Raw genomic sequence first — 12958 nt, forward strand, 5'->3', positions numbered from 1 at the left:
GAGTCAATTTCTTATTAAATTCACACACAGCAAACTTATTTCCTGATTGGAGCCTTAGCAGAGGTTCTCAACTCTGGCTGCAGTTTAGAATTAACCTGGAGCGCTTAAGAAACAAAACAAAACAAAACAAAACGCGGAAGCACCCGTCCCGCCTCCGGGTCGAGACATTTATTTAATTGGTCTGGGAGTATGGGTGGGGGTGGGGAGGGGAGGTGCAGCGGCAGTTTGTAAAAGGCGCCCCAGGTGATTCTACTGAGCAGCAAGATTTGAAAGCCATTATACTTCACAACGTTGTTTATTCAAATGCTACGTTCTCCCCAATCCCACTTTAATGAACTAAACGCCGCCAGGTTTCTTAGAAAATGGGAGATTGTGGACTAATGCTTGGATTTTGGAAACGGCCATAATTTGGATAACTATTTGTTGTTCGGACTGTTCCCTCTGTCTCTCCACACACACACACACACACACACACACACACACGCACACTGTTGACTTTGTATTCCCAGGAAAGTTAGGTAAATATTTGCCTCCTAATTGCGGGCGCTCGTGATCTTTCCTAATGTGGCGGGGATGACGGCTGCGCCTCCGCACATTACAGGGCTTTTCCGTGGGCTCCCCTCGGTCCCTCAAAATAGTGGTGTGCTTTCCAAGTCAAAATTCAGTGACAACGTGGGGACTTGAGGGTGGATTATATGGCTAACCGAGAAAGTCTAGAGGTTAAATTAACAAAACCTTGCCAGTTGACAGCTGTGGGTGTCATCGCCCGTGACAACTGAAGGGGAAGCTGCTGGTCACCAACAGGTGTGGACATGCGAGCAGATCCAGAGCAGAGAGTAGTGTTTTAAGATATTCGCTAGAAGAGTTATTACATTCTTTCAAAAGACCCTTCCGAGTAGCCGTTCAGCGTACAAATTAATTCCACACTCTTGGATCCAGGTGTAAAGGGATTTGCGCTGAGACCCAGCGGCCAGCGATGGGAGGAAGGGGATTACCTCGATTTCTCTGCGTTTTAACGCGGACGCCCGAGGTAGCTCGTAGCTGAGCGCAAGGACTATCGGGGGGGAAAGTGCGGGCGCGGGGACCGCCGAGGGCAGCCACCGCGACAGGTCCCCGGGGAGGCTCCTGGGGCGGGCGGGGTGGAATCCGCATCCTGGGGCTGGCCTGTGCCCGCTCCCGCGCAGTCTCCTGGGCTGGAGAGAACTTGAGGCCGCCCGGGGCGACAGGCTAGTCCCCGCACAACTGGGCCAACGACAACGACTTAAGCGTGTCCCTTTCGCAGCCCCCGACCCCAAACCCCAGCCCAGTAATCCCCAAGCTTGCGATCCCGAAGGGCAGGCCGGGGAGAAGTCGAAGACACAAGGACGCCGTCACCAGCCCATTCGTCGCGCGCGGGGGAACCAGCTGGCACGGTGCCTTGCAAACTCAGCCACTCGACATCGCTGTTTAGCTTGTTTATTTGTTTTGTCTTTGTATGGAAACTGGTCTTCAGCCCTAACTCTCCGGATTCTGTGACGTCCCGATTTCTGGGTCTGAAGGTCTATGATCCAGTGGTGTCCTTACCATCTTTGGGTGTCCACGGGCCCTCCCAGCGCCCGCCCCATAGCTCTAGGTTCGCATCTATCTTCCTTCCCCCCTCCCTCCCTCCCTTCCTTTTGGCCCCGCTGCGGGGCTTGCAGGATCTTAGTTCCCCCACTGGGGACTCAACCCGTCCCCGCAGTGAAAGCGCGGAGTCCTAACCACTGGACCGCCAGGGAATTCCCCACATCTATTCTTAAAAGGAGCAGAGAAGCCCCAAATATGTAGGTTAAGAAGAAAGAGATACCGAGTGCGGTGGCTGCGGGGCGCGGAGTCGCTTGTCTGTCCCGTCATTTCTCTGCTGATTTTTGGTCCGCAAGCCGGCTTCTCCCCGAATCCCAGCCCCGCGGGGCTCCGAAACCCTCTCCCGCCTCCCGCCGCCTTCCGCATTGTCCCCACGCCTTTTCAAATACGCAAAAGGTGTCCTGACAAACCTTCCCATTGTCGGGCGGGCGGGTCAGCGGGACGTGGACGCGAAGGGTTGGGGGCTTGGAAATACCTTAGGCATCTTCGGGTTTCCTCTTGGAAATGCCTCGCAGTTCCCCGCGGGGGCGGCCCGCAAGGAGAAGAGGTTCGCCACACGGCTAGGGGCCTAGGAGGACTTCAAGAAGCCCGGCCCACGCCACGTTCCAAATACAGCGCTGATCCGCAGGGGGCAGGAAGATTTGGATTCTTTCTGCCAATACTCACCAGCTGCCTGCCACGTGCCCGGCCCGAAGCAGGGGCGGCTGGATGATGCTAAGTGTCTCAGGTTCTTCTCCGCACGGAAATATAGACCGATAAACTCTGGGAGTAAGAAAACGGGGTGTTTAAAATAAGCAAAAATTTTAAAGTGGGATTGTTTCATTGGAAGGTTTTAAAAAGGGAACTGAAAGGGAGTAAATTTCCAAATTATTTTCAATCGAGATAAGATAGATCAGTGCCTCCCGGAGGCATTAAAGGTAACTTTTGTTGACATTTATTTACAACCAGAACAGGGCAAACAATGAGAGGTAAAGTATCTAACCAGCTCCCAGATTCCATCCCTTTGGGGTTCGATGCCAGCATTAGAAACCTGTAGGGCTTTCTAACTGAACAGGAGTGGCAACACCACACTGTGGGGAGTTTAAATCTTAGTTTTGTTGCTTCCTAGCTGTGTGACCTAGAGCAAGTTAAGTAATGTCTCTGGTCCTTTATTTTTTCTCATTTTAATTGGGTACAATCTAGGTTTTTTAAAGCAGTAGGTAAATTAATCTTTGTAAATGGCTGAGGATAATGCCAGTACCTATGAACTGCTCAATACCTATATGCTATTACTCTTATATAATGTTTTATTACTATTATTATACAATGATAATGTGCCAGTATGATTAAGTGCTGTTGTTGCCACACAATTTCCCCAGTTCTCCCAAGATGGGGAACCCAAGCCTCTAGCCCAAGGAGTGCCAGGCTTTCTGAGAACTCATGCTGTCAACCCCAGGACACTGGGCATGTTCTGAGAAGTCTCCTGGAAAGTGTGGTCTGATTCCTGGGAGGGAGCCTGGGACAGGTGATGGAGAGATGGCTTAGCAGCCTGTAGTGGTGGGGAGAGGTTGGTGGCACTAGAAAAGCCTGACCTCCCTACGCTGGTACTTTGATAAGTGGTACCTTAAAAGCGTTTGTTCCAAGTGTTGATTTTATCCATCCTTTCTCCCATCACCCTGCACTTCTGTAATGTGTGAGTGGGCAAAGTCCTATCTCTATTTCTTGTTTTTAACATAAATGAATTCTAAAACCTTGGGAGCAAACTAAATGACTTATTCTTAAGTCAGCTCTTTGTATCCTGGTAGCCCCTAGTATATAAGTATCTCCCCCATGACCACATATTCTGGAACAGTGAAATTGGAGATTCAGACCACTTTTCCCAGTGCAAATGTGTCCTTCAAATTAGAAAAAGTCATTTCTTGTTGTTTACAATGAACCCACCTTGACTAACATCAATTAGGATTTTTTAACTCAGCAATATCTTAGTCATAATGTTTCTTCAGTATTTCATTATTCTCTCTCCCCCTCCCCTTTTCAGTCTTCAAGCAATCCTCTTTTCTTCCAGGACTTTTCCTTTTCTTCTCTTTCTGTCTGTCTCTGAAAACTTCTATTTTTAGGGTACTTTCCTGTTTTTTGAGCTCAGGAATCTTCTTTGATTTCTCCCTCCCGGAGTGACTTGCGATTCTGTCCACCGAGTTCACCATGCTCCAGGATCTAGCTCCTGCCTTCCTGGGTCATCCTGCCCAAATGAAACCACACCATTTGCTCCTTTCTGAAACTGGGGCTACCTCACCAATCAGAGGAGGAGAATGCATGCCTCCTCCCCTACCGGGAAATGTGACCTTGTTTTGGGGGAACTTTGATTATCGGTTTCTATTACAGGGATGACTCTCATGATCTCATTGTAACAGGACAGCCTGGGCTTTCTGAGAACCTCTTCAGCCTGCTTTGGAGATAGAAAACATAGGTAGGTCTGAGGTGCTACAGGGATTCCCTTTCCGCGTGGGCCTTCTTACCTCTGCTGCAGGTACACACTGTTTCTTTTTTTCTCCCTCACTAAGTAGCTCCAGAATCTAGTAAGACTTTATCAGTAGTTTTCTGACAAGTAAGAATGGCTCCCTTTTGCTGAGAAGTATTTCTGCTACCATTCTGAGAAAGCCACGGCCTCCTTTCAAGCCCCCACTGCAGGGCTGCATGCTGTTGTCTCTACGTTATCTGCTGGTTCCCTTGATCCCAGACTTTCACAGGGAAAGGTGTTTTCAAAGCCTCCCTATTAATAACGCGTGAAGCCTTGTGAAGACATTCTCTCCTGAATGGTCCTGCTTGTTTCTTTCGCCTTTACCTAACAAGGCCATTAGCTGGGGAAGGATGATTGGTTTCACTAGGGTCTAGAGCTCCTCTGGAGGAGTCCTTCCTTTCCCCTTCCCCTCAGAGTGGTGGCAGCTGCTGGGAATCATTCAGGAGGGACACGCACATCAGCCCCGCCCTGTGGAGCAGCGCATTTCTACTCTGCCCAACTTTTCTCCTGCCTGGAAGGACTTTTCTCCAGTTTGGGGAATGGAAATGACAGGTCCCGGTGACTGGGGGGTCTGGATACCAAGAAGTTGGGCCTTCATTTTATTTCAAATAATAATGCACTTTTCAGACAATGGGCACTGAGGGGAAGACTCCCACGCTCCTGCTGGATTTTTGAGCCACAGACGTGGGAAGGGAGGCGACAGGGAAATCTCAATCTCCTGACCCTCAACGGCGACATCTGCCTTACTCCCAGAGGTGGGGTGAGGGATGGCTCCAAGGAAGCCTCCGTCTGTTGCTGGGAAGATTCAGTCCCCTGTCACCCCTTTAGGAGCCTGAATGAAGTGTCTTCAGAAAGAGGACAGTGGGAAACATCTGGAGAGAATTCAAGCCCCAAGAGGACCCAAAAGCTGCCTCTTCCCAGGCAGAGCACCGCTGCAGGTTTGGCCGCCCAGGCCCGGCCCGAGTACGCCAGGACTTCAGAATGCTCCAATCACTGGCAGTAATAACTCCGTAAGGTGTTTTCTGTCTACACGTGTTTTTCACTTTCTCCCTTCACCCTTTTCCTTTCTTCAGCAATCACTCCTTCCTACCTCCCTTCTCTGCAGGAATCTAGCTCTACGGAACCTGCCCAGGCCTTTTCTGCTGAAATAGCAAAATAGCAATGCCCCCGCCCCACTCCACCCCACTCCAAGGTTGAATACCCCTTCTCCCCCTAAGTCCTTCGAGCTTCGCCAGACCTGAGCTGCACCCTTACAATCAATCTCCCGACAAGTTACATTTATATTCTCTTTGGTTATTTTCTGGAACATCGGCTCTGCCAGGATGAGGACTGTGGTTCGTTTTCATCACAAGGGTAGCCCCAGCCCTCGGAAAAGCACGTAGTAGATGCTCAAGAAATATATGTGGAATAAATGCGAAGCTCTGAGACAGCTCTGGGAACACAGCCAGAAGACAGGCCGACCATGGTGGGTGGGGGAGGCAGGGGGAGAGGAAGGTAATCAAAACTGCCCCAGGGAAAGGCTTCAAAGGCCAGGCTTGCAAGTGTCTCAGGCCCTGGAGATGACCAGTGAGTAAAGGAGCCTGAACATTTAATGAAAAATTTCGGAGGGGGAATGAATGATTGAGAGAGTGTCGGACACGGAGTATGCCCAGCCCCCGCACGGAGGAAGCCGCAGGAAAGAGGGCGACCCTCCAGGTGCTGCTAAAGCCAGGAGGATGGTGCTAGCCGGCCACCGCCTCGCTCACCTCTGGGCTCCGCCAGCGCGGCCCAAAGCAGGACAGCAGGTCCCGCTTCTCCTCGGGCCATCGGGTCCCCAGGGAGTGCGCCAAAGCAGGCTGCTCCGGGCACCGCGCTCATGAGAGAAGCTCAGATTGCGCGTTGAGACTTTCCGCCTCCTGCAAAGGCTACGAAAAGCCCGCCCGCCAAGGACGCGGAAGGATGAAAGGGCGGGCAGACCAGTCCTTTAGGGTACAGTAGGCTGAAGGCCCAACCTCCGACGCCAGGCTGCAGGTTGCAAAACCAAGAGAGGCACCTAGGAGCGCACCCTACGTCTTTCGGGGTCGGATCCTCGCTGTCCGATCTCAGAGAGGCCACGAAGAGGGCTTGCGCAGCACCCACCTCTTCCTCTATGGCCTCGGAAACAATTACCCTATTAGGTTTGTGCCCTGAATTGCCCCCCCCTTTAAAAAAAATCCGGCAGAATCTCTTTATGGGGCTCCAGCGGAAGCGTCTGAGCTCCGATGTTCCAGGTTCAAGGTGCAGAGAGGACTGGACCTGCTAGGATGGCGTAGGAGGGGTGGGGGGAGGGTGAGAAGGAGCTCAGGCCGAGGGAATAATGCTGGCCAGGTTGAGAAGGGTGGTCTCACAGACACCCTACCGCAGGACACTTTCCGGAGTGAGCTCAAGGGTCCCTGCCCTCAGGGGACAGAGTGCAGTGGGGCTGCCTGGAAGGAAGCTGAATTTGGCGGCCCCCATCTCCAGCCAGCTTTCCCACGCGGGACCTGGAGGCTTCGAGCTTTCCTGGGTTTCTCTGCCAAGAACTAGAGCCCCACCCCTCCCAAGCTCTCCTGCCCAGTGCAGGCGTCCTCTTGCACCCTCCAGCGCCTGGGAGGGTTTGGCCTCCTGGACAGCTTCTAAGGTCCTCCCCGCCCCGCCCCCCAGGGCAGCTCTCAGGGGCGTCCTCGGGGCGACAGGACTGGGTTTCCTTCTCTCCACCCCTGTCTCCTCGCTCCAGGAGTAAATGAGTCCCTCCCAGGAACGCTGCTCTGCCCGGATTCGGGCCCCGCAGAATCGAGTTTTGTCCGGCTCCTTCTGCGAGCATCCCAGGGAAGAGGAGGGTGGGGAGCTGGCTGGGGGGCAGGGGGCCGAAGAAACTGGCCGTGGGGTGTGTTCGAACGAGTCTGCTTGTAAGTTGCTGTGTGAGTAAACGAGCGAGTGCCCAGATGCGGGAGAGACCTGAGTGGGAGACACCGGCCTCTGTCGGGGCTCCGGGAACCGTCGGGCGCGCGCGCAGCAGGCTCTGGGCTCGGGGAGAGGCCTGGCGTGGCCCGGAGGGCCGCGTCTCCCCCGGCCGCCACTGCAGCGCCAGCCGGGAAGGGTGGACACGATGCGGGCACCGCTGGCTTCTCGGCTCCTTCCCCAAAGGCGCTCCGGGAAAGGATTAGGCGCCCGCTGTACTTTCGCTTTGGGCCTGATTGATGCGCCCCGCGCACTGAGGGCTGCGTAATTAATAAAGATTACGCCCGTTTTGTCGAAACATCCCTCTTAATTAATGGAGAGGAGGACGCGAAGGGTGACTTATTTGCATGTGGAAAATTCGCTCGGCGGTGCAGGCTTTGCCCTGTGGAGGCGGCCGCTGGGACCCAGGCCACCACCGGACTGAGGCGTTCTCGTTCCGGATCGAGGTGTCCCCCATCCTGTTCCCCTCGCCTCGCTGTCTCGGGGACCTACTCCCTGGCACTCAACACCCCCTCCCCCAGTCTGCCATCACTCTAGCTCGGGGTGGCCCTCCCTTTCCTCAAAGGACGCTGGGAGACCTGGCGGGCACTCCCCTCTCTCGCTCCTCCCGGCTCACTCCCCTCTGCACCTTCTTACCGCTCCCCCTCCGGTCCAGAGGGGGCTTCCATGGGCAGGGATCACTGATCCGGAGCTCGGCCGGGGCTCCCGTCGGTGCTCTCAGGGAGGGGCCTGCGGGAAGAAGAGGCCAGCTCCGTATCCCTAAGGCCAAATGCGCGCAGGAAAGGCTGGGAAGCCAGCCCCCGCGTGGGCATGTGCGTGTGTGAACCCATCTCGGGATGGATGTTTGTGTGTCTGTATGGCTATGTATGCCTGTGCGTGGATTTCTATGTGCCTGTGCGTGTGCGAACACGTGTGTGAACGTGTGTGACTGTGTATGTCCCCGTGTGGGTCTTCTGTGTCTGTTTCTGAGCATCTTAGCGGTGCGTTTTGCTAAAATACCACCCTCTCTCCCGCCTTACTGTCCACCTGCTACAGCCTAGGAAAAAAGGGCCGTCTCTCTCTTGCGGGAAGCGGCTTCAAAGGTTTTCCTAACGACTCTTCGGCCTTTATTTATGCCCCTATTAATACAATATCCATCATGTAGATATTGATCTTTATCCTTTAAACTGATACACTGGGAATCAATTAGCCATGCAGATTACATTTCCTACACATCCAAATGTTAATCTTTCAGACTCTGGTCCAGTGACATATATTTTTGCAGCCAGATAGTATTAGATTTCGTTTAGAAATGAAAAGAAGAAGAAAGACTTTCTGAAGCTCATTCCTCTCGGGGCTACTCGTCTTAACTCTTGGCCGGGGCTCGGCGTTGGGGGTCTGGGGACCAGGATGCCTCTCGCGGGGTTTTCTGGGGGCGGGCGGGGGGAAGAAAGGCCACGAGGGTGACCTGCACCTGAGACCACCGAGGGGACCCGGGACAGCTTTCTGTGGCAGGGCTCTGGGCAGCTGGTTAGGGCCGGGTCTGCACTTCTGTCCAATGCTTGCTCCAGCTCAGACTTCTCCTGGCCGCCCCTTCCCATCATTTTGAGTTCGAGATGGTCAGTTTTCATCGTTTCAGGATTTTTCCCTTAGGGTTCTCCTTACTCTAAACTTCTAAATCAAAAGTCTTCTTCCACTCCTCGTCCGCAAACCCAAGGTTGGATTAAAGGTGCATCCCCCAAAAGAGAAAATTTGTTTAGATGAGGAAATAGGTGTTTTCCTGGGAGAAGGGAGATGGAGAAAAAGTTTAAGACCTAGGAAGGAACTTAGTGTAAGTCCTATCTAGAGACTGGAAGGGCTGAGGCAGCCTATTTTGGTTGTTGTGACTTCTTTTCTTCTTTCTCTTTCTTTCTTTCCCTTCCTTCCTCTCTTTCTTTCTTTCTTTCTCTTTCTTTCTTTCCCTTCCTTCCTTTCTTCCTTCCTTCCATTCTTTCTCCCTCCTCTTTTCCTCCTCCCCTCCACCTTTGATAGGGTGGAGGGGGTCAGGAAATGACGTATCCCAGGGCAAGGGACCCCTCCGCTCCTCTTACCAGGTGAGCTCCCAGGGGCCGCCCCGAAGTGGGTGGGCGTGGCCGGGAGGCGGACTGCGCACAAAACTTCCTAATCATCATCTTCCGTCCCTGCCAGCCCTCCTCAGGCTTTAGCCAAATCGCGCCCGGACTCCGCTCACGGAAACCTGGTCTCTTCCAGCTCCCCGCACCTGTTGCCTTTACTCCTCCGAGTTGGCTGTGCAGTCCCCGCTCCCGACCCGCTTTTAAAACCTGGGAACCGAAGGTCAGGGACTCACTCACAGCTCTGCCGCCTTAGGCTCCCGGGACCTCACTGTGGCTCAGCTAGATACCCTGAGTTTGAACAGCCTCCCAGATCCTTTTTGCTCCTTGTGTCACCCGCCTCCCGTTTCTCCCTCTCAAATCCACCTGGCAGAGAAACTTGCTGCGGGGGTTGAAGGGATTCAGGCCGAGAGGCGATGGCGGCTCGTGGCGCTGGCTCAGTCACCGGGGCCGCGGCGGAGTCCGAGAGAGACCCGGCCTGATCAAAGCGAAAGGCCTGTCAGTCCACCCCCTCCGCTGCTTCCCCTTCCGCCCTCTCCACGTCTCTCCCGCCCCACACCAGCGGAACACACAGTCCGGGCACTTCGTGTCCAGAAGCGCCCCCAGGCGCCCTGGGGCAGGAGCTCCTGGCGTGGTCACTTGCTCTTCGTTCTGCTCCAGACGTCAAGGAAACCCAGAAGCCCTCCCGCTTCCCCCAGCCCTCACGTCCACGTCCCCAGCTCTGCTTCCACCCCACTTCGGATCTGGCCTGTGCACTTCCTTTCCTCCTCAAGGCCCAGACAGCCCCCAATGCCCGCCAGCACCCCCTTTCCAAGACACCTAAATCTCTACCTCCCCTCTCCCACCCCAGGATCCCTTCAAACGCGGCCCTGTGTGCTGGCATCTTATACACACACCAGCAGAGCAGTTACCAAATTTCTCTAGTAAACTTCAACACCCACCCCCCAACACACACACACACACACACACACACACACACACACACCATCTCCGAGCTGGAGAGTGGCAGATCCAAGGCATAGGGCAGTTTAAATTCATACAGAGAAATATGATACACTCTACAAATGCCACCCTGCCTTCACTCCTCTCTTTCTCTCTCTCTCTTTTTCTTTCGATTATTATTACATAGACCCCTCTGCCTCTTTAGGATCTCCTCTTCAGGCTTAAGGAATCTGCTTAATATATGCATCGCCAAATAATCTCTTCTGGTGGTTTCCCCAAAACAAGAGGTCTCGGGATATATTCAGGTCTTCACTTCCTGCAAGGTTTTCACCAGGATGATTAAGGAACCAAAATGCTGGAACCAAATTTCAGTTCGGGCATCAAGTTACAATAATGTTGTCCTCGTATTTTAGCAGAACGGCCCCAGTCACTAATAAAGACTTCAAGATTTCACTCGTTCTAAAGACAAGGACAAATCTATAAGACGTTTAAAAGGTTAAATGCATTTAGTTTACAGGATATTCCTTTGTTCCTTGATTATAGCCTTATTACTTCTTGTTTTCTGTTAATAAATCATTTCTTTTATTAAATTATGATGGCATCATATGTTGCTTTTTTAAACTTCTGATTTGGCAAAATAAAAAGTTTGAAGCTATGTGTCATCCTAGGGTTGTTGGTTTGTTGCTGTTGGTTTTTGCTATGAGCTGAATTGCGTCCGTCCCAAATTCATATGTTGAAGTCCTAACCTCTAGTACCTCAGCATAGGGTCTTTAAAGAGGTTAAAATGAGGTCATTAAGGTGGACTCTAATGCAATATGGCTGGTGTCCTTATAGAGGAGATTGGGGCACAGACACACACAGAGAGACGACCACATGAGGACACATGGAGACGAAGGCCAAAAAGAGAGGCCTCTGAAAGAACCAACACTGTTAACACCTTGATCTTGGACTGTTAGCATCCAGAACTGTAAGAAAATAAATTTCTGTTTTTTAAGCCATCCAGTCTGTGGTACCTTGTTATGGCAGCCCTAGGAAAATAGTATATTCTTGCTTGTATTGTCTATGTAATTTTACCCTTCCATGAAATCCCCAAATCTTAGGAATCTCATCTCAATTTGTTTGCCTTACAAAGGGATGACAAATGCTTCTTTTGTATCTCTTAGCATAGAGTAGACATTTAATCAATATTTGTTGAAACCTTGGGATACAGAAAAAATTCCCAGAAAGATCACTGGGGCACACACACACACACACACACACACACACACACACACACCCTTTCCGAGCTGGGCAAAACACTTTTTGAAGGTTAGAGAGTATGTATTCTATTTTTTATGAGACACCTCTCCCCCCTCTCCCAGATTCTGGCATCTTGTCTTCCTTATTTGCATAAAAATAATTTTTGCAGAACCAAGTGGACATCTTGTAGGAGACAAGCTGCTGTGCGATTCATTCTCTCCCTCCCTCACTGCCTTTCAAAAAATATTTTTTTACACCTCACTTCTTCCTCTCCCTTCTGTTTCCTTTCCTCTTTTTCCTTCTTTTCTCACAAACCATATGTTCTTTATTGAGAACCCGCTCACACGTTCTGGGGCCGCTTCCCTAGCTACAGGGGCACCGCGGGGACAAAACCACTGCGGCTGGCCCACACCACATTTCAGTGCGATGCGCAGATCCCCATCCAGTCCCTAAATCCGACCCCATCCCAACTAATTTTCCAGTGGGGGAGAATAGCGGCGCCAAAGCTTTTGACAAACAACAGCTGGGGGCCTGATCACGGTCGCTAAGCCAGGCGCTGCGATGGGCCACGGGTTTAACCCCAGCAATCACCAGTCTGGTATCCGGCCAAGAAGCGTGTGGTCAGGATCTGGCGTTTTGATTTCCTCCCGGTGAACGCGGGAAAACCTTTCCGCGGAATTGAGGGTTTCCCGTCGCGTTTACTCGAACCTCGGACTCCATCCTGAGTGATGCCTGCAACCCTGGGACGCGTCCCCACGAGGCTACACCCTCCAGATAAGGCACCCCCGCCTCCATTTCAGGGACATTATTTTACACAGCTCATAATTTCCTCCTAAGGCCTGTGTCCGGCTAGAATGAAGTGGTCTCTCTCCTCTCGGAGGCCCAAGAAGTCCGTGGGCCGTGAAACTCTTGTGGCCTGGGGTCCACAAGTGCGGGGCTGTGGGCTGAAGGGTGTCACTTGGCCCAAAGCAGATTCCACTCAACCTGACTGGACTGCAGATCCACGCATCCAAGCTGGCCGGGACAGAGGGACTTCTAGTGAACCGGGCATTCTCCCCACGGGCTTGGAGGGGCAGCCGCTCTCTATTTCACCTGAAGTGCCTCTGTAACTGGGGGCAGAGGAAACAGCTGCAAGTTATTTTCCTTTTGGGGTCGAATTATCCTACTATTGTCCTCAGGGCTCCAGTTTCATTTTGCACGTGCACGTGCGGGTGGACACCACAGTTCCTTTACAGAACTGTGCTGGAGACTCTCCTGGCTGCTCTCTGGGTAATTTGTCAGTCTGAGGAAATGATACTGCCTCCCAAACCTGGGCTTAGGGCTGCAGGGCCAGGCGCCCGCCTTCCAAACCCCACTGCAGGGTTACTCCTTTGCCCGCGAGTGGAATGGGGACTCAGGGGCCCACAGGTTCCCGGCAGAGGAGGTGCCCTGGTGGAGATCCCCTTCCTGCTCCGGGGAGTCAGGTGTGGGTGTAGCTTCGGCTTCCAGAGAGACTTTGGAAAGAAGTAAGGCGAGGCCCAAGCTTCCGAGATAGGGAAGGAGTGGCTGGAGTGTAGAATCGGGTGCTTTCTTTAGAAACCAGTCTGGGAAACCGGGAACTACCCCGCCCTCCGGTGACCTGTTGGTCACC

Source organism: Lipotes vexillifer, unplaced genomic scaffold (assembly GCF_000442215.2).
Source record: "Lipotes vexillifer unplaced genomic scaffold, Lipotes_vexillifer_v1.1 scaffold782, whole genome shotgun sequence".
In the NCBI taxonomy this organism is placed as follows: domain Eukaryota; kingdom Metazoa; phylum Chordata; class Mammalia; order Artiodactyla; family Lipotidae; genus Lipotes; species Lipotes vexillifer.